We start from the raw sequence: 17020 nt of genomic DNA, 5'->3' as shown, positions 1-17020 counted from the left end.
AAATGAAGATGAATACGTTTTGATTTGATTTGATGTGGCGGTGGCTGACTCCCATCCCTACGGAATTGCACAACGAAACAAGAAGCGGTGCCCAAATATACTCAATGCAACAAATATACGCCTCCAATAGCATAGCTTCATCATTAAAGCGAAGCTTTCTATGCCTTCTCTGCCGAGATTTGGCGCATAGCTTTGATCGTCTGCTTGCCGAATAAGGTGGGCCAACGCCGGACATTGCGCAATAGAAAGTGGGCCGATCTCCCGAAAACAATGTAATCCGTGGTCCCGTGGGTAACGCGGGTAACGTGGTGGTGGTGCGCCATGGTGGTTCACTGGACGGGCACGTAATCGATATGCTCTAAAACGCGCTGCAAATGATGAAAAGATTTACATCATTTAATTACCTGCTTCACGAAAGCTTCACTTCACATAGATTCCAAAGTGTTCATTGAACTTTTATTATTATTATTATTATTATTATTATTATTATTATTATTATTATTATTATTATTATTATTATTATTATTATTATTATTATTATTATCTGCGCCTGTCCAGGGAACGTAAGAAGTTCCCAAACTTAGACCAGAATGGGAGTGTTTATAGTTACAAAATAACGCCTTCCATTCCATGAAGCCGTGGCTTAGAGAACTCCATGTCCCACATGCGCAAGAACGATTACTCATTTTATTTTCATTAAGCTAACGTTTCAGTAGGAGACAAGAGCGAAGGCGGAGAGAAAGCTCCTAGTTTTCATTCCCTGTACATTTTCCTGTCCGCTCAGCAGCGCCATTCAAGCACCTTGTTGACAACGCAGGGACGTAAAGTACGGACGGAGCACAAAACTTGTTTCCAGCTCTTCTTCGAGAATGCAACGTGCGCGTCATTTTGAGTGTATATTTCTATTTTCATTTTTGTTTCTTCATTGCAAGCCCTGAAAGTGTCACGCCTGTGTCAACCCGACAACGAAAGGAACCAAGAAATTGCGTTTCGCCGCTTTGTTTGCGCACGGAAAGGCACGGCTTCGCTCCTCACAAAAGAGCGCCCTCGGTCTGTAGCTTTCTCCTCCAGTGGAGAAAAGCACGACGCGGACTCGACTGTGTAGGCGCGCCAGGAGAAGTAACACGCTGTGACGCCACCGCAAGCAACTGACACAGGAGCGGTGCGAGCTGGCCGGCCTGCGGGGAAGAGAAAGGGGGGAGGGGGAGGGACTGTAAACGATGGAAGGTGTCGAGGTGAGGTGACGGAGCGCGAGATGAGACGGTGGGCCGACAAGAAACGAAAACCACGGCGGGCTGGCAAAAACCTCGCGAGCGGGCTCCACGCCGCGCCGCGCTGACGAGTCCGCGACAAAGGCGACAGAAGAAGAAAGAGGCGAAGCAGAATGAGGAACTCGCAAGAAAATGGCTCGGAGAAGAAAAGCAGGAAATATAAAGAGAAGTAAAAGGAGAAGCTGATAAGGACGGCAAGAGAGAGAGAGAGAGAGAGACAAGCACAGTGTCCCGCGTGATGGAGGAAAAAGGAGAGACGCGTTCACAAAAGAACGCCGACAACGCCGCCGACGTCGGCAAACAACTCATTACGCGAAGCCACAGAAACGCGTGAAGCAGCAGCAGCAGCAGCCCATCCCGCCAGGCCCAGGTTCGCAAACAGCTGCGCCGACAACTCACTCTCTCTCCCCTTCATTCCTTCCTTCTCTCCAGCCCCTGCCACACAGAACACCCACACGCATAGGTGCGCGCCCAAGTACGCGCGCAGAGACTCCGGAGGAGCTCCGTGGCTCTGTCGGCGAGCTCTGCAGCAAGCGCGCCAGTCGCGTCGTCTCTTCCTTTTGTGGTGGTCTCGGGCCCACTGCTGCTTCTGCTGTTGTTGCTGCTGCTCCTGCTACGAGGGAGACTGACAGCACTCTCTCTCTCTCTCTCGCTTTCTTCTGCGGACGACAAGAGCGCGCGCCGACCGACGACACTCCTCCCCCCCCCCCCCTTCCACGGCGCCTCTCCTTCCACACACACACCCGTCCGACGGTCCTCGCCTTTGCGTCTCTCATGTGACACGGGTTCAAAGGATTCCTTCCCTCGCCGAGCGCTCACGCTCGCGCGGCTGAATGCGACTCTCTTGTTCTTCGACGCAGATAGCTCCTTCTATCCAGACGACACGGAATCCTCCTCCACCGAACTCGCGCGCGCGCGCAGGGACTCTCTTTTGTTTCAGCATACTCGCGCGTTCGCGGTGAAAAGCGCAGACACAGATGAACGCCAGCCTCGCGGCTTCTGTATCTCCGCGCCGATGGCAGAGTCTGTTCCTCTCTCTCTCTTTCTCTTTCTTTCTCTCAGGGATCATATCTATTCAGCGAGGACGAGCCGCTTCCTCGGGTCTAATACTACTACCATAAAAACGCGCGAATGAGGCGAGACGTAACACACAACACACACGCCTCACAGAATGGCGTAAACACTTGGCGAGCGAAGTAGGCTACAGGTGGGTGCGAGAAGGTGACAAGCCGCTTCGGGAGAGAGACAAAAATGGATGGAAAGTTGCGGCGTCGTCAAATTTACGGTGGCTGCAAAAACACTTTCTTTTCCAGTTTGTTTTCAAGTTTTCCAGTTTTGCTCCCTAAACGACTTAAGATGAATTTTGCAGCAACGTAAGCCTCGGCATTCTTGAAGGTCCGTAACGGAAACTGCCCGATTCGTGGTAGTGAACATGCGTCGCGTAATGTTTTGCGACAGAAGAAAGCAACAAAAACGCCCGATAGATGTCAGACGCGACTCTGGATAAGAGTTGTAAGTAAAGCTTGCCGAATTTCAAGACGAGATAGAGAACCGAGGGACGTAAGGAAGCAAGGATGACTTGGCAGTTGGAAGGCCACTTGAGAAAGAAGAAAGAATACCACAAGAAAGATCATCATCGGTCTTTGATGAGCACTTTAATAATCATGTAATTGAACAACAGCTGTTCAACATAGACGTCAGATATTTATTAGAAATTTGTCATTTAATCATATCTTGTTTCGGTGAGCAACATAACAGGGATCTCCGGATTGACTCTCAGACAGCGATTATTTGTGATACGTGGAGTCGATTCGGACGTTTGTGCAGGGTGCCGAATTCAATGCCTAACGCGACGAACCAACTGCACAACCACTTATGTGCTGCTGCTCGTCCTGCGATATGAAAGGCTTGCTCAGCGCATCATAGAAACCAGCTAGGGGAAGACGTTCATCATTGGACGAGGTCTCATGACCGTGGTCTCTGGTGTCACCGCTGCAGAATGCCACCAAAGGACTGCAGCGAAGGTTATACCCAATCGAGCGACCATCTGCGACAAAGCGCTAAGAATTGTTACTACGTCGACAACACCAGTGCACATCAAATTCAACACTTGACTTTGTCTCCTCCTCTTAATTCATTCCCCGATGCAGGGTAGCCAAACAGACTAAGTCTTGGTTAACCTAGAGCTACCTTCATTTCATTCACCCTTTTGTCTCTCTCTCTCTCTCTGTGCGTGTGTGCGTGTGTGCGTGTGTGTGTGTGTGTGCGCGTGTGTGTGTGTGCGCGCGCGCGTGTGTGTGTGTGTGTGTGTGTGTGTGTGTGTGTGCGTGTGCGTGTGCGTGTGTGTGTGTGTGTGTGTGTGTGTGTGTGTGTGTGTGTGTGTGTGTGTGTGTGTGTGTGTGTGTGTGTGTGTGCAAGACATGTGTGCTTCACCACTGCATGCTCTTGAAAGTAGTGGAGTGTCCCTATTATTATTCCTCCATGGAGTACGTTGCATGCGATTCCCACCTGATTCCACTAGCCTCACCCTCTTTCTGGAATCGCTACCGAGCTTTCTTGTAACGTCACCATTATGGGCTCTCGTGCCTACAGTTCCTTAGTTTACATGAACTAGAGGCGAGTGGATTGGATCGGAGATCTAGCTGGCCCGACCCGACCTCGTCTACATGCATCTTGCCATGCATACTGGGCGAATTAACTCGCCCCTTGCAGGTGCGTTGACAGGACTAAGCACGACGGTTGTTCGGCCGCACCCTCTAACGTTTACATGAACCCGACCACCGGATTTCCTCCCAGCAAGCCCACTCGACCCGACATTATCTGGTCCATGTCAACGTAGCTAGTGTGGTACCATAAAAGCAAGGTGAGGCTTAGGCGGTACAAAGATCTTACAGCGCCGTCCGCTAAGAAAACAAAGCAACTAGGGCCCCTATATTGCAATGACTCCTTTTGCTCTATACTGTGCTTTTCCTATCCTACCTTGTTACGGACACGGTTAACATGGGTGGAACGAACACTAATAAAAAGTGAAAAGGAAGAAAAAAATTATGTAATTGTCACATTATTCTTGCCGCAGGCGTGAACATTCTGTGCGTGGCAAAGCACGCGTCCTTATTCGTTATTTCTGAACTTCCGGCCCACAGTGCGAATGTCAACAGATAATAGTATTTTCATAGCTATAGCACGATAAGGGGCGTTGTGACGGCTTTCGTGACTCCTGTCGCTGCTATCATCATGTCATGCCATCATGGTGGAAGAAATCAGATGTCGCGGCAGTGATCGAGTGTGCGCTGCAACGTTGCGCGCAGTTAACCGCAGGTCGTCCGAGGCTGCCGCCTGAAGAGGGTGGGTGCCATGCCATCGTCATCACTCTCATAGCAGGGCCCTTCACTACGTTTCATCGGTCATGATACTTCCCCGAAAGTTTCATACAGGGGAAGAAGGTGGCACCAGAGGCGCTGGCGCGCCTGATGGTCAGGCTGTGCGATCATGCAAATCTTTTTACGAGAAAAGGCACCTCTCACACATCTAATTCAGCCTTATTGTCGAGTGAACATGCAAAGAGAACTATAGGCAAAAAAATTTAATGTGCGATGCGTTTGCGTTCAAATTACGCACGCACCGTTTTATGATTGACGTCGCCGCCTTCCTCTCGATAGCCTTCCTTGCAGAAACGCTTTCGTTCAGCTTCTCTATTTCCACATAGTCTAGTTAGTTAGACAAGTCAGTCATATATGGTTAGCTAGTATAGTGTGTTAGTTAAGTATTTCTTTATTGGTTAATAAGTTAATTATCTTTATTTATTTATTATAGTTAGGTAAGTTATTAGAGAATAATTTTGTTATTTCAATTAGATTTGTTAGTTTGACTAGGTAACTAGTTTTGTTGGATAGCTTATTTATTTAGTTAGTTTAGTTGGTGTATTACTTAGTTATTGTTATGTAATTAGTTTATTGGTTGAGCTGGTTTTCTTACAGTAGTTTGTTACGTTACTTATTATTGAGTTTAGTTAGGTAATGTAGTCGTTAGATTAGTTCGTGTGTTAGGTTAGTTAACTATTCGTTAAATAATTAATTTAGTAGTTACATATTTGTTTGGTTAGTTAATCAGCTGGTTATCTTTGTTAGTTTAGGAATAATTAGTAGCAGATCAGTAATGATTTATCGTTAATTAGTAATAAATTTAGTAATTAGTTCAGGAATTGGTTCATTAACCTGTTGGTTAGCTTTGTTAATTTAGTACGTACCTATTTGTTTGGTTAGTTCATTAGTTAGTTAGCTTTGTTACTTTTAAACGCAGGTATGTTTACGCGCAACTACATAAAAGTCCGACGTGAACTTGCTCTGCAGTCGGTCTCTGACGATGGCGCAGTCCGAATGTACAATTTGAATGATGAATTAAGGCACTGCTGCGAACGCAGTTGAACCTGGAAAGGAAACAACGCATTGTAGCAGTTTCGAAGTTGTTCGCATTTACGCTTCTGAACACTGTACAGGCACACGACGGCGATTTGCACATTGTATCGACAATATATTCACACGCCGATACAGCAGTCGACTCTTGCGCAATAGCGAGCGTACGCACACAACACCTGTGGCGTCCGTTCAGCGTCTGCTCCAGTCAACCTACTACGCTCCGTTCCATGCATAGCAGCGAACGCTGTGGATGCTACGCAAGAAGTTCGGTCAAGAAAAATTATTACTCCGCGCGTTCTGACTGTGATTCTCTGGTCCATGCTTCGGTGCGCGTCAAGAGCATTCGCTCGCGCGAAGATGCAGGTAAGGTTCCCTGAGACGGGCTGCAAATTAAAAAAAGAAGAGCGGAAAGAAATGAAAAAAACGCTCTAAAACAACGCGTTAGCAGCCGTACACCACAGTGTGTTAGTTTCTAAGGATTAAAACTTGTTTCATTCAATACTGAGCCTATAAAAAATAAGTTGCGCACGATTGCGGTCTAAAAACATCGCACTATATCCAAGTGCTAAAGAAGCCCCCCCCCACTGCAAGAAGTCTCTCTAGCCTCCACGGCGTTGGCTGCTATGTATGGAATGCTATGTATGTACGGAGTATAGTCGCGCCAGCGCCGTGGTGCGTCCACTTCGGGCGCTATATGAAGCTCTCCCATAGCGTTACGCGGAAGTTTCCTAACCAGATGAAAGGACCCTGCTCGCTCATAGTAATGTCACCCTGCTTGAAGATTGAGTCGTCTGACGCCACAACAGTCCTTAGAGCGTACACGAAAACTTTTGCGGTAGTTTGGCTATGGGTCACGTGAGGCTTTCACGTAAAGAACGCGAGAATATTTCTGCTACGAACGCCATCATCGTCGGGCGAGCTATGACATTTTTTAGACTGGACGCAATCATTTTGTGCAAGTCACCCTGCTTAAATCATTTCTATTGGGATAGTTGATGCCATGGTAACCGAAAGTCTAGCACTGATGTAAATTATCCGCGCGTACTATTTCTTGCCTCATTATTTTAACTCGAGGTTACCTTTTATCTTACCCCCTCTAGGTTAGCACCGGATATTTACGTTCGATTCCTCTAGTAAGGGTTAGAAAGATGTCACATTCTCCCGTGACACGATACTTACAACTGTACAAATCACCAAGTCCGTCATTCGAGTCCTTGCTGCTGATGGATATTTGATGCCATCATCACAAGCCATCGCAGCAGAGGGCGACGAGGGCACTGTCGCGGTTTTTAAGGGCAACAGAATTGGACAAGCGGCTGCAGCATGAACGGATGATTCATAGTGCTGCAAGTGCTACTGTGCTGTGCGGTGACAATATGCGGTGACAGTGACTGACTGTGATTGTATGTCTGTGCTCCTTTCTTTATCTCTACTCTGTTATCACTTTACCTCCCCCTCTCCTCTTTCCCCAGCGTAGGGTAGCAAATCGGATCTACCCTCTGCTTAACCTCCCTGCCTTTCCCCTTTTCTGTGTTTGTCTCTCTCTGTGCGTATGTCTTTCTTTAATCTTGTTTTGGCTAACACATAGATGACGACGATGAACACCAGGTTCTTGAATACGAGCAGTCACAAGAGACTTACACTGTGAGTGTAACAGTCAGCTGTGTTCCAATGAAGTAGGAAACTAAGTTCTAAAAGTTGGACCAATGGGACATCATGTGGGTCTGTACCAGGTTCCCGACCAAAGCAACCTCCACGACATACCCGCCCGAACTTCAAAGTGCACTGCACTCTACAGACAGGGACACTCAACTATGGGCCGTCCAGCAGGCCCGGGGTGCACTCGAAACGCACAAGCCTCACGACCCACTACAAATGGGCCGAACTGGGGTAGTGCAGAGTAGGGCGTAACCCCGGGTCGACGATTGGCCAACGTCACGACACGTTAAGCCGTCGGTTGCTGGCATTTTAATAAAGTTATTCCTATCCTATCCTAAGTTGTAAAATGTTTGTTAAAATTTGGCGAGAGAAAAAGGGGATGCGTACTCTGAAGTGTTGCGAGATCTAAGCATAAAAAATACAACAAAATCGCCGTAACGTCTACGCTACTATCAACCATAATCTGAACAAACGTTTGCAGAAACACTGCAACTGAAGGTGTCAAAATTATCAGAAGATGCTCAAGATTTAGGTCTTCATAGGATATAATAAAAAATGGAATCTAGGAGCAAACCTCACACAGGAATTCACTTGTGTACAGACGATTTTCGGCAGTACTACAACGTAAGGCAAATCAGGGGCGCATTACAAGAAAGTACAAGCTTCAAAGTGCGATATATGGTTCGTCGTTATTGCGCTATGTACAGCACACAGTAACGGGGACAAGATAGACACTGAATGGGAGCGAACATGCAAAGTGACACGAAAATGTGCAACATGCGTACTGTTCGCTTATTCGTACCATACTTTGCGCGCTTATTCGTATGAGCTTGGGATGAGCTATGGGATCTTCGTTCCCATTCACTGTGTTTCTTGTCCACGTTGGTGTGTACTGTACATAGCGCAATAACTATGGCCATGCACCAACTATAGCCCAATTCATCGCTCTGGTAAATGCGATGTATAACGATATCGAGTGAAGTTGACATCTCTATCTTCAACTTAACTTTGTTTAGAAAACAAGACAAGCATTCGTTACACGTACACCGCACGTAACAACCGCAAACCCTAGCGAAAGTTACGCCATTCCAAGAACGTCGCAGCCGGCTCGTGAAACTTTGCGATCAAGTTCGTCTTCCCGCGAACTGCAAGTGTCGAAGCCCACCGCTAGGTCGTCTTCGGCGTCCGAGGGTTGAAGCCCCCGGGACCCTTTGCCCGTGGTCGCGGTCGTTCTGGCAAAGCAGCCTCCGGGGATGAATTCGGAGTTGCCCCAAAAACGATTAGTGCGAACCCTCTTCGCTCGACGTGACCTCGCGACTGAAGCCTGAGAAGTTCAGCGTGTTGTCCACTGGGGAAAGCTTCGCTGGAGAAACTTCACTGTCTGCAGATGCCGTCTGAAGTAGTGACGTCGAGCATCAGATCCTCTCGGAAATAAATAGGCTCCCAGAATTTCTGTTTTTTTTTTTTCTGTCTCGTCTGATCATACATTGCGTCGGGCTTGTTGATTTGATATGATGCAATACTAGCGCCCGGGGACAGGTACAGTACTCGAGACGGAGGGGACACAACATGACGCTGATTTCTGAAATAGCAGCGGTTTACATTGACGATGTAGTCGTAGTTGATGCTGACACCCCGAGCCTTTGGGGTCACGATTTTGAAGTGATGCTCTGCACGTCGATTCTACAGCTGTCTTATAAACCGACCGTTTACGGCCGGCTGATCAAACTGATAACGCACTGGAGGCGTCGCTCGGACATCGCGGCCTAGAATATTCACCCAGTCCCATGATCCGGCCATAGAACAACTAGAGAACCTAGGGAGCCAGAACTTGCAGGCCAATATATATATATATATATATATATATATATATATATATATATATATATATATATATATATATATATATATATATATATATATTATTGGCCTTTACAAGTTGATTTTATAAGTTGGATTATTCAGCGCCAATAAAGCAAACAAACAGTCGATGTCCCGAACGCAGCTTTTGTGGCCTGTGAGAGTTATGAAGAAACCGAATGTCCCGTAGAATCACATTTAGTCATGTAGGAAGGCCCTAGTACGGCATACTTCAAACTCCATATCACAAGGAGTCCGATTCCAGTATACGCAGCGCATATGCGTTTCCTTCCTTTTATACCTTCATATTCTATAATAGCTATATACGTATATATACTATTTATATACTTTCTTATATTGTGTATATATAGGTCAAAGAATGCAAGCACGTAGGAAAAACACCAGAAAGACATTGACGTTTCTGCCGGGGACCGACCTCCGTCAAAGTGAAGGCCGGTTCCCTGCCGAAGCGTCAGTAAGTTCCTGGTATTTTTTTTCTGCGTGCTTCAATTCTGTTACCTGTTTCACTGCCGGATCCTGTGATTCAACGCTGTGCTGATATATATATATATATATATATATATATATATATATATATATATATATATATATATATATATATATATATATATATATATATATATACTATTACGATATCATCGAGCAATGCTCAAGGGACGAGCCGCCACGAGAACGACGACGCAGGGGGTACTTGGCGCGAGTGAATGTCGTCCTGGCGCGCTGGCCCCAGTCCAGTGTAAATAGCCTGTAAATAGCCTCTTTCGTCTGTGTCTTTCTACACGTAACATTCGGGTGGAGGTCAGCGATCCCCGTTCTCGCCACGGAACTCCGGAGTTGTCGGTACATCGAGCTTGTCACCATGCCTCCCGGTGACGAGCCCGCCTCTGCAACGGCTTCGGCTAGTCCGACTGCTCCAATCGTCACGGTTGCCCAACATCGCGACCCTGGTGTGTTCTCTGGCCTGGAGGGACAGAACGTTGACGAATGGATCAAGCTATATGGACATGCCAGCGCTAATAACAGGTGGGACCCAACCATTATGCTCGCCAATCATCTTTTATCTTGGCGGCACCCCACGCGTGTGGTACCAGACGCATATATATATATATATATATATATATATATATATATATATATATATATATATATATATATATATATATATATCCCTGTTGTACTATAAATGAAGACTGTTTACACATTCCGTTACGCTTGTTCTTTTGACACGATGCGATACCGGTGCTATAGGGGTGAGCACAAGAGACGAAGACGAGAACACAACTCAGCGCCGCGTTGCGCCGCCTTCGTCTCTCGCGTCCCTCTCACCTACAGCTCTCGCATCGAATTTCGTCTGATCATTTTCAGTGTGCACTACTGAAGGCGCGATCCCTCCGCTGCTCGCGAGGACTAAGATAAAGCGACTGTGCGCGTCACCCTCCAGGTATAACTCGTGGCCCAGGCGCTGGCTTAACTTTTATCAATTTCTGTTGCACGGTGGGAAGTAAATCCTGTGTTCCGTTTGCAGCCCGCAGCAGCCGGATCGAAAAGTGGTCATGATGCCAGAGAACAAATGCCTGTCACCTGAGATTTCGGGACACACACACGCAGACGCGCGCGCGCACGCACACGCGCACACGCACGCACACAAACGCGCGCAAACACACACACACACACACACACACACACACACACACACACACACACACACACACACACACACACACACACACACACACACACACACACACACACACACACACACACACACACACACACACACACACACACACACACACACACACACACACACACACACACACACACACACACACACACACACACACGCACAAAAGCGTTGCCCATTTTCACAATTTGCATTTCTCTATGAGCGTGTTGTCTCATAGGTTTGTCATCCTCATTTGTGCGATTCGGGTTGAAGCAGCCCGCTTTCACCTCTTTCCTACTCTCATATTACATGACTTATGCGTTTTCCACATCTTCTGTTTATTTCCGTCGCCATCGTGGTCTCATGTGCCTGCTCAAGTCGCTGGTACTAAGTGCAGTATACGCTTGCAACTACTTCTCGCTTGTTGCGGTGTATCTATAGTCTCGAATTATACGAGTATAGTCGTCCTCGCTTACTCTTTTCATCTCTATTCTATCTTGCGTTTAGAAACAGTTGTTATTTCGTATGCTGTATTATTATTTATTTTTATTTATATCACAAGGAGATTCGCAGCCGCCCATTATATAGCAAATAAATTATTCTTTTATTATATTTAATTCACTAAAGAAAGGAGCCCTTGCCACCTGATCCTGACAGAGACAAAAGTTCCGGACCTACGTTACTTTGCCCCGTTTTCCCAACCAAGTATACGGTAGCGAACATGTAACTCGCATCTGGTTAAGCCCCCTGCCCTACCTCATCAGAAATGCCTCGGGTTTCACCAATCGGAAGATGATTATATTAAGTTTGCTTTCCCAGGTGCTTTTATCTATAACCTTTCTCTTTGTACCTCCTTTACAACATCAAAACTTCCGGAGATGATCCTGCAATAGTCGCCAAGCTTCCTTTTAGCTTAGTATTACTAAGCTGCGACATACAAGGTATCTTGTTCGCAATTCGAGCAAAAATCGCACTAAAAGAACACTAGCGCCGATTCTTGCCGTACAACTACGAGCATTCCACGTGACTCATTAAACTTCGGATCGAATTAAACGCGCCGAAGAGTGTTTGATATATCGCTGAACGGCCACCATAGGAAACTAACGCCTGAAAAAGTGTCTCTCTGCCAATGTCATTCGTCATCTCAAGCCGCAGCGAACACAAAATTTCTTCATTAGGGGCTTGAAATGAAATTCCACAAAGAAAAAAAAAGAGAAAAGAACATACAAGAAAAAAAAAAGGAACTCACGATTCCCACCCCAAAGCCACGTTGCTCACTCCCCCCCCCCCCTCCTCTCTCTCATGCACACACACACACAAACATTTGCCGCAGTCACTCGCCGTCCCACTCCCTGTATTAAATCTCGTTTCCGCCCGTCATTCGCATTTATCGCGCGGCCAGTCGAGCCAAAAGGTGCTTCGGGTAGCGCTTATTTTCGCAAGGCCAGCGTTGATTCAGCTCCATCGGTCAGCAAGGGAGCCGCTGTGTAGTAACGGCACAGGTTCTCTCGCCTTCCCTACGGCTTCCGAGTGCCGCCCATTTCCGCTGACCACCCAAAAACGGCCTTCCACCCCTACCCCACACCAGCCACGAGAGGCGAAAGCGCTACACTTGTCAGTGCTTTTGTCCCTAGCTAACACCTTGCGCCTTCGGACGCCGACTTCTGTCCTTTTTGTGCGTGTTGACCCTCGCCTCACTTCTTCCCACCCATCGAATTTCCTTGGCGCAAAATTAAGCGCCCTGCCTTAATTAAGGCAGCCGCGCTACGATGAACGCGTCGAAAAAAAAAGAAAGAATTAGAAAGAATGAGGCCATATAAAGGGGGAACTACCACTGGTGGGACAACCCACATTCCGCGCCTCAATAGGACGAGCTCGAGACATTTAAGCCATCGAGAGTGGCGGAAACACGGAGCAGAAAAAAAATATCGACTAACACATGGTACATTTATCGCTCGGCATGCATCCCAGAGGGAAGAACAATATTGATAATGAGGCACTGGCAAGGAGTGCCGCCTTCTGTCTTCTTTCTATCATGTCTTCTTTTTTCTCTCCCTTACTTTCTTTCCGGCGTTTGACACGTCATGCTTCAACAAGGCAGGAAAGAGCCCGCTGAGTAGGAGGAACTGGAGGGGACGTCCGTGTCTCAGCAAAGATTAATTCCCCTTCAACATAGAGACAAAAAAATCTCCTCCGGCGGTATGCAAAGAGCATAATCACCATAACAAAGGCGTGATTAATTTACCGTCCAACTCATCCTTACTCGCTTAGCAGCCTCTCAAAGATCAGCAAATACTGTTTCAGGTGCTCTCGTGCGTTTATCATTATTTTTTTATTAATTGATATTTCAGTCGTCCACATCGGGATTAGCGAGCAAGTCAGGCCTCTATCTTTGTCTATCTCTCCTTCTCTCGCAATCTGTATACTTGGCGGGCGTCTCACTGAAATATGTGCACCTTGTTCCTTGAAAGAAGTGTTGGTCGGTTTAGTTGAGATTTGCATTAATTAAACTTAGATGCTGCTGAATGGTTCTGTTGGCACAGACAGCGATAAACTAATGCAGGCTTTGCATAGGGAATTCACGTAAGTATATACATTTTAACGTATGTGCACGACATTTGTTTTTGTCAACGCCACACAGCAGCTATACCCAGCCACTGCTTCTTTGACACAGAAAATATTGTCGGCTTGTATATCTTGCGTGTGGGACACCTCATGAACTATCGTAGTACCCGAGAAAATTACGTTGTTTGACAACATAATAAGACGTTAGGAAAAGCAACAACTTTCCAAGCCAGCAAATCGGAATATTTTCACCCCATACTTCACATAAGTCTGCTACAATATTCCTGTCAAGGCTTATCGAGGAATGAAATTGTTTTCATCGGCACCATAAACAAACTCAGTGTTGCTTTCACACGACAAGATGCTGTGGGTCTCTTCGTCGTTCTAAACATTTCGAAAGTCCACTGCGTCACAGTCCCCCTCACTCAGGCTGCCTTCAAATCTACCGTAGAGATAGTTCACCGGCGGGTTCCCCAAATCATCAACGATATGGTTTGGTGTGGTTGTGGAGATTTTTAGATAACCGCTTTCGGGCCCACTATACAATAACGGAAAGCGCAGATTTTTGACTAGGCACCTACGAGCTACCACTGCCACACACTCTTAACCTAAAGCTTCGTCACATAGTTTGCATATCGACATAAGCGATAACTTGAGTCGTAAGCTTGAAACCAGCCCGCTACGCTTGCGTGTCGCGAGTATTCAAGCCTCGTTCTAAACCCATAAACCAGTAAATATGTGCATGCGCACACGTATTCGCGCGTAAGTTAAGTCCACGGTTCGTCCTCCTCACAGCACCAACCAGTCACGACAGTCAAAGAGACGCACGCTGAGGAAAAGCTAGTGAAATTTTCAGCTTTGGCTAAGACAAAATGTTCTGGCTACAAACTATAGTGCTGCTGTGCGATTTCAAGAACGCAGTCGCTTCCATGATGCTCTGCTCGTATGATTGTTCTGGCGTACGCTGCATAGCCTATTAATTCAAATAAACAGAATGAATAACTTACAGAAAGAAATAAAAGGACAAAAATAGCTAGAAAGAACCTTCGAGTTCCCAGTACCACCTCTCGTTTTCATTTCATATCAATTATGAGTATATGTCACTCCGTGTATTCTGAAGGATAAAGTCGCCCTGCCACCCCCCCCCCCACACACACACACACAGACACATACACAGGTAGAGGCGCCCTATGCTTTGTTGCCTGCAGTGGACTAGCGGAAAAAGCTATATATTCACATTCACACGTATTGTCGGCAATTGTCAAGCTTTTCAAACTTTCGTTTTGGCTTGCTACCACAGCGAAAGCATTGGAGGAAGTACCAAAAGAAAAGAAAAACAAAGCTAAGAGTAGAAAGCTGCGCAGCGGGAAGCTACTATGGCCGCGGTGACTCGCCTTGGCCGTGGTGACATTCACGCTGTCAACGATCCTTCCACATGCATCTACTGCGTGCAAGCGCAGCACGTGCGGCACAATGCCGCTCACTTTCGATAAAAAAAAAAGAAAAGAAACATCGTTGGTTATCCATTCTTCCCGCCGGGTGCGCATACACACAAACCCACTGCCGGAAACAATGGTGCCCTTGTTTGACGACTTGTACAACAAAGATGAAGTGGAAAGCGAGGAAAGTACAGAGGTTGGAGAGGCACGCATACTGTGGTGGTGGCGGGCGCACTCTTCCTGTAGCGGAGGGGGAACGTGCAAGAGGTCCCTCGGGACTCCTATACTCCTCGGGATTATCGCCGGCTCCCCCGACATGCGCAGGCTGAGTCAGCCCTTTCGACAACAAGAGCCAGCTCGGGGACAAGGCCCCTTCCGAGCCAACACGACGCTGTCTTCAACACCAGCGGTGCCCTGGTGGCTGCCGCCGCACCGCAACCGTCCTCGGGTTTGTTCTCCGCTATAGAGTGGCTTTTCGGAGCAGTTTCTTTTTATCTAAATTACTACAAGCACGTAGTAAGGCTGCAGAGACCTCTACATAAAAGTAGAAGGGTTCAAGCACATCGTCCAACGACGGGGAATGGAAATGGTGGTAACTTTATTGCGGCGGAAAATATTAAAGGTTCGATGATTCCAGCGAGCAGGAATGTTCGCACGAGACAGTTAAGGATGGCATCTGAAGGATAACTGAGGAAATAACGTATCCGCAGTGGCCAACCGCATGATTCTATCGATGCTTAATGATACTAAAGAGGGGTTGATAGAAGAAGGTTGTGCCTATTCAATGTCAATTGTTGCCTCGCCTCACTGTGGCCCTCGCCATAGCACCGTTTGTTTAAAAAGCACGCACCGAAGGGAGCTTCGCCGCATTGATTAAATGCAGTGGGCGTGAGACTTTTCGGTGCTGTTCTTTTTGAGTCGGTTACTGGGGAAGAAATGACATAGAAAATACTTTAGCAATGCTCCATTTCTCCTTATTCGACAACCAAAAGATAAATTTGACAGTGATTATAAAGATAATGATAAATATAATGACATGAGAAAGCAAGAATAAATGACAAAAATGCTGTCACTTTCATAGGCCACCTTGCAAAGAACGCGGCAAATGCTAATGAAGTGCATGCATATGTGCAACATATCTATGTGTTACCATTACAGCTGCAGTCCTAAGATTACCCTTCAGTTGAATTAAAGGGCTGGTGGCAGGTGTTAAAAGCAGGAACAATACGCAAGCGCCATTCCAGGCAATTCTACAGTTCGTCATCCTCAGAATATGTTCACTTGACGATTCTCATTTTTTTTTTTTTGACCGATAAGCATTCTTTGCCACCTCTTTGGCACTTAGTGGTGAGTAGATAGGTAGGTTCCAGGCTCGTTTCGCTTTAATGAAAAGAAAATAATGTGTGACCAATGGTGGAATCGAATTTCTGCCGTGGAGCACATCAGCTCGGTGCTCTAACCACTAGACCACGATCACACTTTTTTTCTTTATTACATAGAAATAAGACGCATAGGTCTGCAATGCCCTAGCCTAACCGGCTGTTATTATTCAGCCAAATAAACACATGTGTTCAAAAATTGACAGTCACTTAAGAATCCTTACGGGATGGGAATGCAAAAGCATTTTGTCTCCTCTAATTAACGTCCATGATAAGTGACGTCCTACATTGTAACGTGTCCTTCAGAACTCTACATTAGTCCACCCTAATCCACTTTAATCCACCTTAATCTACCTTGTTATAATTTGTACCAGCCTCAATACACTTTAATCCACTTTAACCCACTAATGCAGCTTAATCCACCCCGCTCGAATTCGTACCAACCTTAATCCACTCAATCCTACTCAATCAACTTTTATCCGCTTTAATTCACTTTAATTCACTTTACTTCACCTGGATTCACATTACTCCACCTTAGATCGTCTTACTTGTGTCACTTTAACGTCGCAGCCATCTGGCTGCGACGTGACATGTACAATGACGTCCGCACAAGATACACCTTTAGTGAGCCCGAACCGTAGAGCCACCGTGGAGTATGGGAACCGTGCTCGTCTCGCAGCTTGGAGGCCAGGTTAGATTCCCACCCACACCTAAATGTACCAAGTTTTCACCTCGAAGCCAACTA

The sequence above is a fragment of the Dermacentor variabilis genome, chromosome 4 (genome assembly GCF_050947875.1).
Source record: "Dermacentor variabilis isolate Ectoservices chromosome 4, ASM5094787v1, whole genome shotgun sequence".
In the NCBI taxonomy this organism is placed as follows: domain Eukaryota; kingdom Metazoa; phylum Arthropoda; class Arachnida; order Ixodida; family Ixodidae; genus Dermacentor; species Dermacentor variabilis.
The sequence above is the reverse complement of the archived record's forward strand: the minus strand, read 5'-3'. Positions refer to the sequence as shown.